This window comes from Prionailurus viverrinus, chromosome A1, assembly GCF_022837055.1.
Source record: "Prionailurus viverrinus isolate Anna chromosome A1, UM_Priviv_1.0, whole genome shotgun sequence".
Taxonomy (NCBI): Eukaryota; Metazoa; Chordata; class Mammalia; order Carnivora; family Felidae; genus Prionailurus; species Prionailurus viverrinus.
The window spans coordinates 170306688-170326376 of NC_062561.1; the positions used below are offsets into that span (position 1 = coordinate 170306688).

General features: G+C 39.4%; 1 pseudogene; it reads right to left on the bottom strand.

Moving 5' to 3' along the window:
- Positions 1 to 718: 718 nt before the first annotated feature.
- LOC125164578 (small nuclear ribonucleoprotein F-like) lies at positions 719 to 1025 on the bottom strand (annotated as a pseudogene).
- Between the last annotated feature and the right edge of the window lie 18664 nt (positions 1026 to 19689).

Here is a 19689-nt window from a genome sequence, read left to right on the forward strand (position 1 = left end):
CAGTTTTCACAAGGAGCCTTTGTTTTCATTGTTTTTCTTTGAAAATGGCACAGGAAGGTGATTGGACTTTTGTAGTTTTTTGTTCATTCTTTTGTTTATTACTTAACTTCCCTCTACAGAATGAGAGAATTAAATTTGTTTGACTGGTTCAAGGATGTATCTCCAATACCTATAACTTTTGTTGAATGAATAAATAAAATAATTGTTTTGACAGCTGGAAACAGAAGGGAGATCAGTGGCCAAATTGTGGATGCTTCTTACCTTCTCTGTAGAGACTTTGCATGCACTTGGTCCACCTGACCAAACACAAGGTCTCTTCCCTTCTGGGGAGAGAAACTCCAGACAGGCTACTCCCAGAATGATGAATACCAAAGAGAGTTTGTGGTCTGAAAGCTGTGCTTGCCTTGGAAAGAGGTCATTTGGTTGAGGTCATTAGCTTCATCAAACTGAGTCATGGACCACTGAATACCATCCTGCCAGGAAGTTGGAAAGGTGTGAGTGGTATGCAAAGTGTGAAGGGCTGTTCACTGCATAGAACATCTAGGTGCTCCATGGAAATGCCCAAGAAGCTCCACGTTGTGAAATCAGCGAATTGAAGATAGATGTTTAGTGAGCTAGAGTCAGTGGAAAGTAATTTTCCAGGTCAACCAATTAGAGGCCTTTTCAATCTCCTCCTCCTTTGGCTTTCTTATTTATGTTTATTGTCTACAAAAAGATGCTATTCTCTCATTTCCCCAACTTCTTCCTCTTCTTCAGTACACGTGATATAAAAGACATTATTACATCTTATTAAAACTTCACCCAATGTTCAGACAATGCTCTATCTAAGTATTCTGTGTTTTCAAGCTGCATGTTCATATAGTCATCTATAGATACCAGGTAGCCTTTGTACTCCATTCCTCACTTGAGTTTCTCCATTACTGGCTCCCCTTTAATCCACTGAGAAAAGGCCTAGGATTGAGGGGCAAATTCACAGCGACTACATACAAATGCTGCGGGCCACTGGCCACCAACCCAGCTGCCATTCATCCCTCATGACTGGAACAGCTATGGCTGGAATCAAATCCTCCTTTTGCTTTCCCATTTATCTGTATTAGTAACATTTTCTTCTTTGGACACATCAATGTTGCAAATGAAAAATATTTCACTGCTTTTTCCTATAAAATTCCAATTTTTTAAAACTACCTTGCTATTTCTAAGATGGTATTTGACAGAGAATGCCCTGTCATCACAGGGATCAGTTACAAGAGTGATTTAGGTGGGGGCCTGAGAGCCAGGAAGGGAGAGTTTGGAGACACCATTCCACAGGTAACCTGTCTTCCCTGGGAGCTACCAATTGGCCTTCACTGCACCAGCTCAGATATTTTTGGATCCAACATTCTGTAATTCACACTTAAACAAGAGACAATGGAATGAACATCTTGAAGGTTTTAAAGAAGAATTTCTTTTGCCACCTACCATCTAAACATGACAGACCAAATCTTCTGAAGAGTTTTCAACACCCACAGCCTGGCAACTCAGAGTAGGAAAAAAACTCATGCACAATATACACTTTGAAAAGTATTTTTAGTTTCTTCCATGAAGTGACATTTGATTTTACTCTACTTAAAAACATTTAACTGTCAGCAATGGCTCATGTCTGCTAAATTCTGTAATTCCTGTGAACAACTTGCTTAGTTCTTCCAGACAATGGACAGCTTCATCCTAATTTGTTTGCCCAAGTTGTGGCAATTTGGTGTGGTTGTGAAACAATGGAAGTTTACCAAGGGAAGTGGTAGCATCTGCTCTCCGAGGACAAACAAGAGTCCAAGTCCTAATCTAGAATGGGACACATTTAGATCTACCCAAGTTGGTATATATGAGATATATTAGTGTCTTTGGGGGAAAAGTGGCAGATCCAAAGTGGGTAATTTGAGAGCAGTTTTAAAAATGGATTACTTAACAATGGTGTGGCAGAATTTGGGGAGCTAGTGAGGAAATTCCCAGGGCTAGAAACAGCAGGGAGTCACCACCCCTAGGCCCTAGATGGATGGAACAGTTTAGAAGCTCAGAAAGAGTAGCAATATAAAAAGAACTTCCTAGTCCAGACCTCACTCTCTTGCCCATCTTCCAGTTTCCTGCGACTGCCTCTCATTGGCCAAACCTGTCAGAAGTCAGATGACAAAGGGGCACATTGATTTGGCTTCCTGCAGTGGGGTGGAGAAGGGTAGACAGTGAATTCCAGGGCAAATAGAAGATGTGCAGTAGATGGAGATTTAGGGAGACAAGGGTAATCAACTGAATGCTCTTATTCATCCCTTTGTCCATTCTTTGATTCATCAAACATATATTTGTTAAACACTGTCTATACTTGAAAACACCTTGGAGAATATGGGTGAAGGATGATGAGTGATCTCTCAAAGAGCTTTTATTTTTTTATTGAATGTGGAAACAAGGCATAGCCATATGAAATGTTCTAAAACAAAACCTCGCCGTGAATAGTAGTAGGGCAGAGAGTATCCGAGACAGGGAGTCAGTGTGGGCCCTGAGAGAAGGTAGGCTCAAGGGAAGCATAAGAGGATTTTAACAGGGCTTTGTGGGACTCAAGGGAGAGTCCTAAAGTCATTAGTCTCCACCTCAGTACCTCTGTGGAGTGATGGACTGGCCTAGGGATTTCTCAGTGAATTCTAGGACTATACAAAAATTAAATATATATACCATTTTTTATTGAGTCCTTATAATGTGTTATGCATTTCACATATAATATCTCATGGAAGCCTTACAATGACATTGCTGAAATGGATCTTATTTTCCGTATTTTATGTAGGAGAATAAATTAAACTTCAAGAGGTAGAGTGACTTATCTAAGGCCAGACATCTGGTGGTAGAGGAACTGGGATTCAAAGCCAGGTATCTCTGACATAAAATGCCAAGCTGCTAACCTCTTTAAATCATAAGGACAATAAAGGACTCAGCAGTGGTACTTGTCTTGGGAGTAAACATTCTCCTGGTAACACCCCAGTGCATTCTCAGAAAACTGGTAGCTAGAACTTTCCCCCTATTTTAAGAAGCTGCTTGACTTGTATAATAGGTTATGTTTACACATAGGCATAGCTTGGCCTCTGAATGGAAGTGCTATTGTATTCTTCCTATGGACTTCTCATTATGCTTGGAATTAATTCTATCCACTATACAGACAAACGATCTGGCCTCTCCTACCTCTGATTTTATCTCTTACAACCCACCACTGTCTCACTCTGTTCTAGCCACACTGGTTTTCTTTCTGATATGAACAAATCATGCTTCTCTCACCATAGGTTATTTGCCCTAGGTGTTCTCTCTGTCCAGAGTCCTCTCCCCACAAATCTTCACAAACTGGCTCCTTTTGTTATTTACTCTCAACAGAAATGTCAGAGATTCCTTTTCTGGCCATGCCCCATAATGCCCTCCTACTCAATCTCTAGAACATCATCTTGTTTTATAATCACTGTAACACTCATCACTATGTAATATTTCTTGTTGGTCCATTTACTCTGTCCACAGGAGGGTTGGAAATTCAGTGCCTTATCCAATGCTAGACAACCCTGTGTCTTAGATATAGTGCCTGGATCCTTAAATGTTTGCAAATGAATGAATAAACTCATTGAAATGAATCCTGGTTCAAAAAGAAAAGTAGTAACAGGATGGTATATTTACTCATTATTTAATATCACCTGCCTTTCAGGTATTATTTCTACTTCTAATTTAAGATGAGAAAAGTGACATTTAGAGATTCCCAAGGTGAGGCCAGCAACAGAAAAGGACTACAACATACCCTTTTGATTCCAACTCTATTGAGCTTTCAAAGCCACTATTGTGTTTGTATGAGTTATGGCCCCCAAGTAGTCTTAAGTGAGGCAAAGTCTGATTTTTTTCTCTCATGTGTTAGTATAGAAGTGATCGTGTCTGCCAGATGGAAGATGTCATCTCTGGCTCCAGCCTGGCTGTTCCATTTATTGCTATTTCCTTGCCAGAATAAAGGGGGAAAGCAGGAGGGGAGGGCCACAGCTTCCTTGTGAAGACTTGAACTGGAAGTTGTACTCATAACCTTCACCAGGGCTACAAGGAAAGCTGGTAGATGTAACAGCTGGTTTGGAGATTGTGTGCCCAATTAAAATTTGGCAAATTCTATTAATAAAAGGAAGAAAGGGAGACTAGATGTGGAGGACAGTAGGCAAACTTTTAGGCCTTATAATAACTATGTTAGATAGCCATCTGTACTATCTTCATTTTACATATGGAGAAACTGGGGCTCAAAGAGATTAAAGATTATACCATTAGTCAGGAAAAGGGAAGAACCCATGACAAGATTCCATTTTACTCTCCCATTTCATCATTATCATCTCTCTCTCTCTCTCTCTTTCTCTCTCTGACCCACTCCCCCAACACACACACACTATACCACACCACACCACACCACACCATGGCTCAGTGTTCTGTGTTTAGATGAGATTTACTTCATTTTCATCCTTGGAATGTAATTCAGCCTTGATCTGTTGGAGATAATTCAACAAACAAGGACAAGGAAGGAAGGAAATGAGTAGAGATGAGAGTAGAGGGTCTGGCTAGACCCAGTCTAACCCTCTCTGCAGTAGAGCTTGCCTTCTCCTAGGTACATTTGGTTCTTGGGGAAGCTGTCTCTGGGGACAGTGTGTCTTGGTAAGTCAGGACCTGGATCTTGGATAGAGGGTCTTTGTAAATAATGGCCCAGGAGTCCCTGACTCCCAAGCAATAAGAATAAACGGGCCATTAGTAGGTACAGTGGGCACATGTCCTTGTGTACTGGGATAAACCTTGTTTATAGCTATGTCCCAGTGTACTTATTACAAGTGCCCCCCTCAAAAGTGCCCTAATTTTGATGATAAATTTTATGGTCCCCGTACCAATACCCAATGTTACCATTGGTACCCAGCCTTCAAAATACTGGGGCAAAAACTATAAAGATGCTGGACAGCTAACTAAGCAGAAGAGGTGCCTAAATATGAGTCCCTGAATTTGATTGCCATTGTAAAGTCCCAGTAAGAAACTGATTAACAGTTCAAATTAACAGTAATTCCATTCTGCTGGATAAGCCCAAATAATCTAATTATAAAGGTTAATTGTATAATCCATTCTTAGATTACCAAAGGGAGTAAAATGTCTTGGAGGGTGTTTTATGCTGCAGAATCATTAATGATTAAAATTTCTGGGAACAGAAGCATGTATAGTTACAAATTATTCAAGCCACATAAGACTTTATAGAATTCTATCTTTAAGAGGCATTCAATAAATAACCCAGAATTCATCTATTTCATGTCTATGCCCTTTGGTTTCAATGACATTCTCATTTCTCAAAACAATATTGAGTTACACTGCACATGGACTTTCAGAAAAGTTCTTCCCAGTTAATCAAAATTTACTCAATTTGAGGCACAACAATTTTATTGCCCAGAGGTCATCACTGACACTCCATATCTATGAAGTTGGTTGAAAAATCCTAGACAGAGATTTGCAAAATGACAGTGCTCGAGTAACTTTGTGATTTGGAATCAGAAAAATGAAATTAAAGATCAACACATAAAAGAAGTTTCTGCCTCTTGAAGTTGGAATGAAGTAAAGGACAGATTCGTCATCTAAGAATAATGGGTGAAACTAAAAAAACAGCAATCTAAAGTGAACTCATTTAAAACAGGAAACAAAATTTTACAACCAATGAAAAGAAAAAAATTTTCATAGGATTTAATAAAATTAAAACCTGCAGATTTTGGTGTAACTCTCCAACAAAACTGAACCTCAGCATATACCATATTTCATTTGATGTTTAAATGATTATAAAGAGGATCACATAACAAAAACATGTAAGGTCTTCATTGGTCTCCTCAGGCAATTCTCTTAAACATGTTCGTATCCAAATGTTCCATTTTGGAGTGCTGAGCTGGACTGCCTCTCTGTCCTTTTCTCCTCTCCGCTGTCAATAAGTCTAAGACAGTACCTCATTTATCAGAGGATTAGCATGTGTGATTCTAAGCACTTTTCTAACATCACTTCCATCAACCTCATGAAATCCAAAATCTTTTGCAAGATTTGCCTTTTCACTTTGTAATCAATGTGCATTGTACTAACAGTGTGTTGTTAGATATTCTAAACAATAAATAATCCCGCAGTCAGATTAAAAAAAAAAAACATTGATGTAATTAGTGGGAATCAACACTAAATTGAGCAGGATATTTGTTTTTTGGTGTTTTGTTTGTTTGTTTTTTAGAGAGAGAGCATGAACAGCAGAGGGAGAGAAAGAATTGTAAGAAGGCTCCACACCCAGCATGGAGCCCTACACGGGTATTGATCTCACGACCCTGAGATCGTGCCCTGAGCCATAATTAAGAGTCAGATGCTTAACCAAGTGAACCACCCAGGCATCCCATGGAGCAGGATATGTGAATGGGGAATAACTTTATGACTGTTTGGTCTATTAGACAATATATTCTTTTGAAGGCCCCCATGCCAATTGTATAGCAGCTGGGCCTTAGATAATAATCTCCGGGGTAGACAGGACTCCCCTGTACTTTAGGCTTGAGCTCCAACTCCATCAACTTGTTCTATGGTCTTGAGCAAGTCACTTCATCCCAATAATCTTACAAGCCAAATAAACCCAGATTCTTTCTCTGGGATCTAAGAAGTTGTGCATATGTGTTCTAATGTACATGTTCTCAAGGAGGGTGCTCGTATGTTTCTTCCAATTCTCATAAGAATCTAAACTACCAATCATGGAGCACCTCACATGATTTCTAAAATTGCCTTTCAGCTTTCATATTCTCTGATTTCTGATTTTCCTTGGGTAAAACTATCTGTATGGAATGAATGTAGAAGATTGGGCTAGGCCAGGTGGGACAGAAATCTGTAAGCTGTTACCTGTAATTAGTGCTGAAATGTAGGTAGGTAATCCATCAATTCTAACCAATGATCTACCTCCTAGTAACCTGAAGCTTCTTTTGAAAAACTGAATTAAAGATTTTCAAGCCTGTTGTTTCAGAGAAGGCAGAATGCTATATAGAAGATTTAGCGATGTGTGTGCAAATCGTTAAAGAAATACTGGGCACTCAGCTGAATAAATCCACTTTGAAGGATTTGAAATATCACTAAATAGTTACCATCCTATATTAGTAATTAATTATGACTAAGATCATTGAAAATATAAGAACTAGAAAGATAGAAAATGACACATACTATCTGATGTGGGCAGAGCAAGTAGGGTTTCTGAAAGGAGTAGTAAGTGGGCTGTTAATATAGCTGTTCCAAATCTTGACATCATCATAGCTATCATTTGATTAAATACGAAATGCTAAATTTATCTTCTAAACTTTAAAGAGACCTCAACATGATATTCTTGTAATTGCAAATAGAAAAGAGAACTAGGGAAATTGCTTTGGTGACATAATTCCACTTTCAAGGCTCTTTAAAAATCTTCTTAGTTGGATTAAAAAAATCTGAGTCTCATTTATTTATCTATTCATCAGGAATTCAGTATGGGGAAATCGGGCATGACACTATTGCAGTAGTGTGTAGGCCTAAACTCATGAAATCTTGAACAATGTTCAAGAGTGGAAAATAGCCTATATATTTTTTTTTATGTAGCATTCACAGGCAAATAGAGCCTAGCCCTCTGTCAACATGGGACTGTAGAAGTGTATGGAGAAATTCAAAGCAGTTGTAGAGACTGTTCCTTCAAATATAATCAGAAACTAGAACACAAAAACTTGTTAAAATGATTTACTGATCTACTTTCTCAGCTAAAGAAAGTTCTGATTTTTAATGGGCTCTGAGAAGCCAAATTTGTTGGACTCCTGATCAGACCATGATTTCTTACAGATATGAAAAAAGGTATATGAACAAAATGGTTGAACCTGTATGGAAAGACAAATGGTTTACTAATTCTAGAATATGTTAGGATTTAGATTCAAATTGGATAGAAATATTAAGTAACTGACAATAGGAAGAAATTATTTTCTATTACCAACTTGCTATGAGGTTATTAAAATCAAAGATTTTCAGGTGTGCCTGAGCGGCTTAGTGGGTTAAGCATTCAATTCTTGGTTTGGGCTCAGGTCATGATCTCATGGTTTGTGAGATCAAGCCCTGCATCTGGCTCTGCACTGACAGTGTGGGGCCTGCTTAGGATTCCCTCTCTCTCTACCCCTCCTCCACTCGTGTGCATGAGCACACACTCTCTAAATAAATAAATAGATAAAATAAATAAATAGTATTTTTTTAATCACGTATTTTCAAAATTTCACCCCGTGAAAGTAAATTAATAGCTTTTAAGGAGGTTTATAGGTTTTTATCACCATGCAGCATTGAACATTTTGGACATTTGTGGACATTTGCAGACATTTGCCTTCCCGGCATTCATTTCCCCTTCTTTCTCCTGCTTTTCCACCTGACTGACCCTTTGCCACAATTAGTCCATAGGTCTATGGAACTCCATCCAAAAGCTCTATGGGCGGCCTTGTGCTCAAATATGTGACTTGGGTCTGACAAATTATAGTAGCTCTTCCTTTTGATCATGGTGATTGGAAGAGTAATGAGTATGACAAAAGTTATGGTCTGGACTGCTGGGGATGCTACTGAAAACAATTCTCTTTTTCTAGACTCAGGCCCAGGAGAGTACGATAATGTAAGTGCTGTAGCAACTTTGCCAGCACCATCTTGGGAAGGCTGAGTATGACATATTGCTACCATCTAAGCCTCAGACCTCACGCCAATTTAATTGAAAAGGTCCAGTTCTGAATCACGCCTTGCATTTGTCATGTCTGTGACTCCCCTTTAATGTAGAACAGTTTATCAGTTTTTCTCTGACCTTCCTGACCTCAAATCTTTTGAAGATTACAGGCCAGTTACCTTTGGAATGTTCTTCTACTTGGGGTTTTCTGTTATTTTTTCATAGTTAGATTGATGTTATGCATCTTTCACAGGATATCATAGAAGTTCTTCTAAAGGCCTTCTATTAGGTGGCACAGGGTTTCAATTTTCTCATTGTTGACATTTGTTCTCTATGACAACTTGAAAAGGTGATATCTACCAGATGTTTTCACTATAAAGTTATCTTTCCCCCCTTGGCAATTGATAAGTGTTCTGTGGAGAAGTACTTTGAAATTATGTAAAATAGTGTTGTTGTTTTTTTTAAATCAAACATTCATTTATTTATTTATATCTGAATGGATTCACAGTTTCCTATTTTGTTTCATGGGTTTTTCATAATCATTATTTGTTTTGATGCACAAATTGTCCCAATTTGGCCTGTCTCACCTGCTTCTGAGTCTTTATGACCCATCTTCATCATTTGCTGATCACTTATTTTTCTGGTTCTGTTCTGTAGAAAGATCCTGAACTCACCCCCACCATGGACACACTGAATCTACTGCTACATATGGAATAATTTCCTGTGAAAAAGATCTGAAAACTAGCTGAGCAGCTCCTACACAGTGGCAAACAAGAAGGCCACATGGAAGTGGGCAGGAGAGGCTGAGACACAATCTCACCATAAACCACACCCTCAGCACCACGACCCACAATAGGGAGGGAATTTATAAACCCTGAGGAGTGAACTGTTCATAACATCAGACACTCCATATTTTGAGACCTATACCCTACAGATGAGCCTCCAAAACATGAGTCTTTGAAAACCAATGGGGCTCACTTCCAGGAGACCCAATGGGCTGTGGTGAACTGAGCAAGGCCTCTTAAGGGGCTTGTGTGTGGACTCACTCACTCCAAGGCCTGGTGCAGAAGCAGCTATTTGAAAAGTGCCCTGACTTTATGAAAAAGAGATTCATTTGTTAACCACAAAGCATCACCCAGAGGGGCAGGGGCTGCTGGGGATACTCTCCAGGGATGAAGGAGATGGTGGGCACCATTTTTGTGCTCTCCCTTGACCTTGCTAAAGCTGGCAGATGTTTTTTGTTTTTTTTTACTCTAACTCCCTTTTCCCCCTCAGTGGGTGCCATCTTTACCCTCTAACCAGCAGGCTCCATCTTTGCACTCTCCCTCTGCATACTCTGCAGGGGAATTTTTAGAGATGTCTGTCTGATGCCCCAGTTCTTATGTCGTGCCCTGGTTTTTGCAGCTGCAACCCAGGGGACATCCCTTGATTATGTGGCTCTGGAGGTGAGGGGACCTTGCATTCCTGGGTCACATGGGACTGTAATAATCAGAAAGAGAGTTTTTAGCAGACTACCACCCCCAGGGCATTCTACAGGTAGCAGACAGAAACACAACCCCAGTCCTTCAAAGAAAGATGCTTATTTGCTTATTCTGGAGCCTGAGGGGCAGGCTTCAGGTTTGATGTATATCTAGAGGCCTAAGGAGGGATTCTCAGGGAACACAGGCTAGGTGACATGCCATCTCTGTGCTGTATCTCTACACTAGAGTTTACCTGTGTCTCTAAGAATGGAGCTTATATGATTGCCTGGAGCCAATTTTTGTGATTGTTGCCCAGGGGATACCTCCAATTACTTGTCTGCTGGCCAGCAAGGCTTATATTTGCAGTCCCACAGGGCTGTATATATTGCTTACTTTAAAAGCTGCTGCCTGAGATCTGACTTCCAATCAGCCAGAACCTAGGTGTTCACTGAGATCCCCCTCTTTGGGACACTGACAGATCTTAGCACATCCTTAACAACTAGGCACTACTGAAAACAAAATAGGCTGCTTGGACAATCACAAAAGCTTGAGAGACAACCAAGAGCTAGGACATGGTTGATGATAAGGTTTATCATGAGGCCACTCCTTGAAGACTAGAAGAGGTGGCTGTTTCATCTAGTACATAAAAACAGTCAAGCAAAATGAGGAAACACAGAACAAGATAAAACCTCAGAAAAAAAGTTTAATATAATGGAGAGAATTATCTACCTGATAAACAGTTAAAGTAATGGTCATAAAGATATTGACTGAACTTGGGAGAAGCATGGATAAACAGTGAGAATTTCAACAAAGAGATAGAAAATATATGAAAATACTAAATAGATGTCGTAGAGTTGAAGAAAAACTGAGCTGAAGATAGACTAGAAGTGTTCAATAGAAGAGTAGATAAAACAGAAGAAAGGATCAGTCAATTCAAAGACAAGGCAGTGGAACTCACCCAATCAGAGCAACAAAAAGAAAAGAGAATTTAAAAAAGTGAAGATAGCTCAAAGGATGTATGGCAAAACATCAGGCAGACTAACATTCACATTATAGGAGTGCCAAAAGGAGAAAAGAAACAGAAAGGATAGAAAACTTATTGGAAGAAATAATAGCTGAAAACTTCCCTAACCTGGGGAAGGAAACAGGCTTCCAGATCCACGAAGTCCATGAACCCAAAGAGACCCACACCAAGACACATTTAATTAAAATGTCAAAAGTTAAAGACAAGAAGAGAATCTTAAAAGTAGCAAGAGAAATGCAACTTGTTACATACAAGGGAGCCCCCATAAGACTATCAGTCAATTTTTTAGCAGAAGCTTTGCAGGTCAGAAGAAAACTAGCGCAATATATTCAGAGTGCTGAAAGTAAAACATTTGTAACCAAGAACACTCCACCGGGCAAAGTTATCATTCAAAATTGAAGGAGAGATAAAGAGTTTTCCAGACAAGAAAAACCTCAGGGATTTCACTACTAAACTGGCCTTACGGGGAATGTTAAAAGGACTTCTCTAAGCTGAAAGAAAGGGTGCTTATTAATAATAAGAAAACAATGAAAGCATAAATCTCATTGATAAGGATAAATATATAGTAAAGGTAGTGGATTAATCACTTATAATGCTAAAATGAAGGTTAAAGAAGAAAAGTAGTAAAAACAACTATAACTACAATAATTAAATAAGAGATACAAGATAAAAAGAAATAAACTGTGTGTCAAAAATATAAAACATTGTGGGGAAGAGTATAAATGTAGAGCTTTAGAACGTATTCAAACTTAAGTTGTTATCAACTGAAAATAGACTGTGATAGGGGAACTTGCATGACTGGGTTGAACATCCAACTCTCTCTTTTTTTTTAAACACTTATTTATTTTTGAGACAGAGAGAGACAGAGCATGAACAGGGGAGGGTCAGAGAGAGAGGGAGACACAGAATCTGAAACAGGCTCCAGGCTCTGAGCTGTCAGCACACAGCCCGACGTGGGGCTCGAACTCACGGACTATGAAATCATGACCTGAGCTGAAGTCGGCCGCTTAACCAACTGAGCCACCCAGGTGCCCCTGAACATCCAACTCTTGATTTCAGCTCAGGTCAAGGTCCCAGGGTCATGAGATCAGGGCCTGTGATGGGCTCTGAACTGAGAGTGGAGTTTGCTTAAAATTCTTTCTCTCCCTCTACTCCTCTCCCCTTCTTGCACTCTCTCTTGAAAATACATATATAAAAAAGAAAATAAGTGATAAATATAGGTTGTTCTATGTAATCTTCATGGTAACCACAAAGCAAAAATCTATACTAGATACACAAAAGATAATGAGAAAGAAATCTAAGAATACCACTAAAGAAAGTCAACAAACTCCAAAGGAAGAGAGCAAGAGAAGTAGAAAGGAACAAAGTGGAACTATAAACAGCCAGAAAGCAATTAATAAACTGGCAATACACTGTTATTCAACATAGTATTAGAAGTCTTAGCCTCTGCAATCAGACAACACAAAGAAATAAAAGGCATCCAGCTCAGCCAGGAGGAGGTCAAACTTTCACTCTTTGCAGATGACATGATACTCTATATGGAAAACCCAAAAGATTCCACCAAAAAACTGCTAGAGTTGATCCATGTATTCAGCAAACTTGCATGATATAAAATCAATGCACAGAAATTGGTTGCATTTCTTTTTTTTTTTTTTTTTTAATTTTTGGGACAGAGAGAGACAGAGCATGAACGGGGGAGGGGCAGAGAGAGAGAGGGAGACACAGAATCGGAAACAGGCTCCAGGCTCTGAGCCATCAGCCCAGAGCCTGACGCGGGGCTCGAACTCCTGGACTGCGAGATCGTGACCTGGCTGAAGTCGGACGCTTAACCGACTGTGCCACCCAGGTGCCCCGAAATTGGTTGCATTTCTATACACCAATAGTGAAGCAACAGGAAGAGAAATCAAGGAATCGATCCCATCTATAATTGCATCAAAAACCATGATATATCTAGGAATAAATCTAACCAAAGAGGTGAAAAATCTATACACTGAAAACTATAGAAAGCTTATGAAACAAACTGAAGAAGACACAAAAAAAAAATGGAAAAAGATTCCATGTTCCTGGATAGGAAGAACAAATATTGTTAAAATGTCAATACTACCCAAAGCAATCTACATATTCAATACAATACCTATACAAATAACACCAAAATTCTTCACAGAGCTAGAACAAACAATCCTAAAATTTGTATGGACCAGGAAAGACCCCAAATAGCCATAGCAATCTTGAAAAAGAAAACCAAAGCAGGAGGCATCACAATCCCAGATTTCAAGCTGTATTACAAAGGTGTAATCATCAAGACAGTATGGGACTGGCACAAAAACAGACACTCAGATCAATGGAACAGAATAGGGAACCCAGAAATGGACCCACAAACATATGGCCAACTAATCTTTGACAAAGCAGGAAATAATATCAAATGGAATAAAGACAGTCTCTTCAGCAAGTGGTGCTGGGAAAGCTGGACAGCGACATGCAGAAAAATGAACCTGGAACACTTTCTTACACCATCCACAAAAATAAGCTCAAAATGGATGAAAGACCTAAATGTAAAATAGAAAGACTTCAAAATCCTCGAGGAGAAAGAAGGCAAAGACCTCTTTGACCTTGCCCACAGCAACTTCTTACTCAACACATCTCCGGAGGCAAGGGAAACCAAAGCAAAAATGAACTATTGGGATCTCATCAAAATAAAAAGCTTCTGCACAGCGAAGGAAACAATCAGCAAAACTAAAGAGCAACTGACGGAATGGGAGAAGATATTTGCAAATAACATATCAGATAAAGGGTTAGTATCCAAACTCTGTAAAGAACTTATCAAACTCAACACCCAAAAAACAAATAATCCAGTGAAGAAACGGGCAAAAGACATGAATAGACATTTGTCCAAAGAAGACATCCAGGTGGCCAACCAACACATGAAAAAAATGCTCAACATCACTCATCATCAGGGAAATACAAATCAAAATCACAATGAGATACCACCTCACACCTGTCAGAATGGCTAACATTAACAACTCAGGCAACAACAGATGTTGGCAAGGATGAGGAGAAAGAGGATCTCTTTTGCGCTGCTGGTGGGAATGCAAACTGGTGCAGCCACTCTGGAAAACAATATGGAGTTTCCTCAGCAAATTAAAAATGGAACTACCCTATGACCCAGCAATTGCACTACTAGGTACCTATCCAAGGGATACAGGTGTGCTGTTTCAAAGGGGCACATGCACCCCCATGTTTATAGCAGTGCTATCAACAATAGCCAAAGTTGGAAAGCCTCTTTTTGGAAACAATTCTTCTTTTTGTAAAGAGCCCAAATGTCCACTGATGGATGAATGGATAAAGAAGATGTGGTGTGTGTGTGTGTGTGTGTGTGTGTGTGTGTGTGTACACACACATAAACACATAATGGAGTATTACTCGGCAATCAAAAAGAATGAAATCTTGACAGTTGCAACTACATGGATGGAACTAGAGGGTATTATGCTAAGCAAAATTAGTCATTCAGAGAATGACAAGTATCATATGACTTCACCCATATGAGGACTTTAAGATACAAAACAGATGAACATAAGGGGAGGGAAGCAAAAATAATATAAAAACAGGGAAGGGGACAAAACATAAGAGACTCTTAAATATGGGGAACAAACAAAGGGTTATTGGAGGGGTTGTGGGAGGGGGAATGGGCTAAATGGGTAAGGGTCATTAAGGAATCTACTCCTGAAATCTTTGTTGCACTATATGCTAACTAACTTGGATGTAAATTAAAAAAAAAATTAATTAAATAAAAAAATAAACTGGAAATAAGTACGTACCTATCAAAAATTCCTTTAAATATAAAAGGATTAAATTCTCCAATCAAAAGATGCAGAGTGACTGAGTGGGTAAAAAACCAAGACTCACTTATGTGCTGCCTATAAAAGCCTCACTTCAGATGTAAGGATACACACAGACAAAAAGTGATGGAGTGAGAAAGACATTCCAAACAAATGGAAACCAAAAGAAAACTAGAGTGTCTATATTTATATCGGACAACATAGACTTTAAAACACAGGCTATCAGCAGAGAAAAAGAAGAGCACTGTGTAATAATAAAGTGGTCAATAAAAGCAGGATATAACATTAAATACTGTAACATGTAAATACTTATGCAGCCCACACAAGGGCACTTTAATATAAGAGGTAAATATTAACAGACCTAAAGGGTCTGTAGCAGTGCAGACAGCAGTGCAATAAAAGAGACTTTAACCCCCCATTTGTATCAATGATACATCATCCAGACAAACTTGGTAAGGAAACACTAGCCTTAAACAACATATTAGAGTTAACAAAACATTCCATCCAAAAGAAGCAGAATACACATCCATCTCAAGTGCACAAGGAATATTCTCCAGGATAAATTATATAGGCCATAAAATAAGTTTTAACAAATTTAAGAAGACTGAAATCATTTCAGGCATCTTTTCCAACCACAATGGTATGGAACTAGAAATCAATAACAAAAATAAAACTGGAAATTTCACAAATATGTGGTGATTAAACATGCTATTGAACAACTAATAAGTCAATGAGGAAATCAAAATATACCTTGAGACAAATGAAAATACAACATACCACCAAAATTTACACGATAGAACAAAAGTAGTGCTAAGAGGGAAGCCCATAGTGATAAATGTCTACCTCAAGAAACAAGAAAAATCTCAAATAAGCAGCCTAATTTTACACCCCAGGGAACTAGAAAAAGAACAAATGAAGTCCAACGTAAGTAGAAAGAAAGAAATCACAAAGAACAGAGTGGAAATAAAGAAAGATTAAAAAGACAATAGAAAAGATCAATCTAAGAGCTTGTTCTTTGAAAAGATAAATAAAATTACAAACCTTTAGGTACACTCACCAAAAAAAGAGAGAGGGCTTAAATAAATAAAATCAGAAATGAAAGAGGAGACAATACAACTGATACTGCAGAAATCCACAGGACCATAAGAGACTACTAGAACAACTATATACCAATACATTTGATAGCCTAAATTCTTGGATAAATTCCTGGATAAATTCATAGAAGCATAAATCTCCTACATAAATATTCTACATAAATCTTCTACACATCAAAGGAAACCATCAACAAATTGAAAAGACAAACTACTGAGAGAAGTATTTGCAAATAATATTTCTGATAAAGGGTTAATATGGCAAATGTATGAAGAACTGATACAACTCAGCAAAAAACAAATAATCTGGTTTTAAAAATGGAAATGGACCCAAATAGACATTTTTCCTAAGAACATATACAAATAGCCAAAAAGTACATAAAAAGATGTTTGACATCACTAGTCACCAGGGAAATGCAAATCAAAATCATGAGATGCACCTCACACCTCCTGTTAGAAATACTGTCATCCAAAATATAAGAAATAATAAGTGTTGGCAAGGATTTGGAGAAAAGGGAACCCTTACAGTTGGTGGGAATGTAAACTGCTGCAGCCACTCTGGAAAACTGTATGAAGTTTCCTCAGAAATTTAAAAACAGAACTACCATATGATCCAGCAATTCTGCTTCTGGGTATTTATCTTGAGAATATGAAGGTGCTAATTCTAAAAGATACATGCACCCCCATGTTTATTGTAGCATCATTTACAATAGCCAAGATATGGAAGCAATGTAAGTGTCCATTGATGGATGAATGGATAAAGAAAATATATAGAGAAACACACACACACACACACACACACACACACACACACACACACACAGGAATACTATTCAGCCATAAAGAAGAAGGAGATCTTGCTATTTGCAACAACATGGGTGGAAGTTGAGGGCATTATGCAAAGTGAAGTAAGTTAGACAGGGAAAGACATAAACTGTATGATCTCACTTATATGTGAAGTCTAAAACAGCTCAAAAACCAAAAATCAGGAAATCCCCAAGCTCAGACATACAGAGAAATGACTGGTGGTTGCCAGGGGTGGGAGGATTTGGGGGATATAGGCAAAAAGGGTACATTAGGTCAAAGAGTAGAAACTTACAGTTATAAAATAAATAAGTCCTAGAGATGTAATTTACAGCATGGTGACTACAGCTAATACTGTACTGCATAAAGTTCCTGATAGATCTTTGGAGTCCTCATCTCAAGGAAAAATAAATTTGTCACTACGTATGGCACAAATGTTAACTAGGCTCATTGGGGTGATCATTTCATAATATATACAAATACTGGGTCGTTATGTTGTACACCTAAAAATAATATGTCAGTTTAAACAACCCAAATGTTTAAAAAATGATAATAGGCAACCTTTATTGAATGCTTACAACTGGGGACTTTGAGAGGGTCTGAATAAATAGCATTCCTCTTCCCTGATCAAATTCTAAACAAACTGAGAAATAAGACAGAAGAGTGGCTGATAGTGACCCAAGTAGCACCTTGTTACCAATAAAGGCTGAGGTGAGGGAAATGGCTGTTCCTATGGGCAAATACTTCTCTCCAGGATCACCCCTAGAATGTGCAAGACCTTGAAAAATATTTTTGTTGGGCTCTTGTCTATATAAACAATTTGAATAAAAAACATTATAAAACCCATGGGTCCAAGTGAAGTACTGTGATTTACCAATCAAGATTGAGAACAAATAATGAATGAAGAAGACATACTTACAACTTGTTTGTGGTCCTATCAGTTCATATGAAGATTTTTCATACTATTCAGGCATCACTTCTTCCTGTCCAGGTCCAGGAACCATTTACTCATGTTCTTTATTGTAATTTGCAATGTTCCTAGCTAATTTTTTTATCTTCCACACTGAAGAAATGATAACAATAGCATTATTACTCATGATGTCATGGCCTTTCAGGGTCTGTTTGTATCGAAACAATACAGGTCTTCTTCCCTCTGCAGTTCCCTAATTCCATTTACTTAATGCTGGTTACATCATCACTTCTGACACTTTATCACCCAAAGTGTCACCTGTGAATAGCTGCATCCAATGACTGACTATATCAGAGGTTGTTATTGTGCTTTGTTGATGATGACCACATATGCAAGTCTCAATAGGAATATACAGGAAAATGTGAGTAACTTCAATTTCTGGATATGTTAAATGTAGTGTTCAGAATCTTACAGCATCAACATAGCAACATGTCTTCCAACGACATCCGTTCTTGAACTCCTTAGGCTGTAGTCTCCGCATTTCTAAAATGTCATCTCTTTCCATGGAGACAGCACCCCTGCCTCCCACACACCATTAGCAGAGAGGAGGGGTGATGAGCAGTTCCTTTTGCACAAGAAATGCCAACCTCTGATCCAGCACAGCTTAAAAACAACTTGTGAGAGAATGATGTCACCACAATTGGAGGCAGGAGAGGACATGGATGGAAAGGGCCTATTGGTGTTGTGAAGTAATGCTCTCAAGTGTCCTCAGAGGGGATGGGCATAGCCACCCTGGAGCCCACCGGCTGGGGGTTGGCACTCTGGGTGCTAGCAGTAGGGGTGGAACACCTGCTGGACATCTGCCAGCCCCCACCTTGAGTCTCATAGACCAGGTGGCACATGTAGCTCAAGCCAAGACCTGAGCTTGCTTTGTTTCTGATGTGCGTGAGACACACTTGAAACGGGCGTGATTCCAGTGGCCTAATCTTGCCCGCTCTTGCAAAGGAAATATGCTGCCAGTCAGCAGGAGAATTGCTGACCAGGATGCCTTCCTAGAACCAGAGCCTGGCTATGGAGCCCTAGAATGACCGCATGGACATCAATGTTGGCACCCCCTGGAGCGTCTGCTTGAAGGTACCACTTACAGGGTAGATAGAGGGTGAGGGGGGCACCCCAAAGACAGACATAGGTCTGGGGTCAACACTCACCCTCCACCCAGATGTCACTGCCAGTCAGGCCACTCCCGTGCTCTGAAGGGGGACTTGGAACTTTTTGAGAAAGGAACTCAGAGGCGCAGGACCCCGGTCTGTGGCGACAGGCAGGAGGGTCTGAGGACTGTGCTCTCCTCTGTAGTGAACTCTGGAATTCGCCTGACCACCACGCCGACATTGCAGTGTTACCCTCAATGAGGGCTGCCCTCGGCAAAGCAGAGGCAACCGCTCACTTCCAAGGGAGGAAAAGGGCTTTAGTTTTAGTCACCCTAATTTTAATCAGAGTAAGTCACCCTCCAGCAAGTGCGGAGTGGGAGAGCGTGGGAGGGAGGGGGAGTGGGAGGGGAGTGTCTCAGCAGTAGGGTTCCCTCCACATGGAAGGAAACAAGGGAAATGCAGACTAAGGGTTCCCACCCAACACTTACTATGTACCTGATGGGATTCTAAGTACTTTACGCGTATTAACTCACTCAGTCCTATGAGAGAAATGCAGCCTGTCCCTGTTCTATAGATGAGGCAACATACACATGGAGGTCAAGTAAGCTACCCAAGATTTCATAGCTAGCACACAGCTGGACTTGGGATTGAAACTCAGGCAAACTGGCTGGTGAAGGAAAGAAGGTGCAAACAAAGGAAGGAG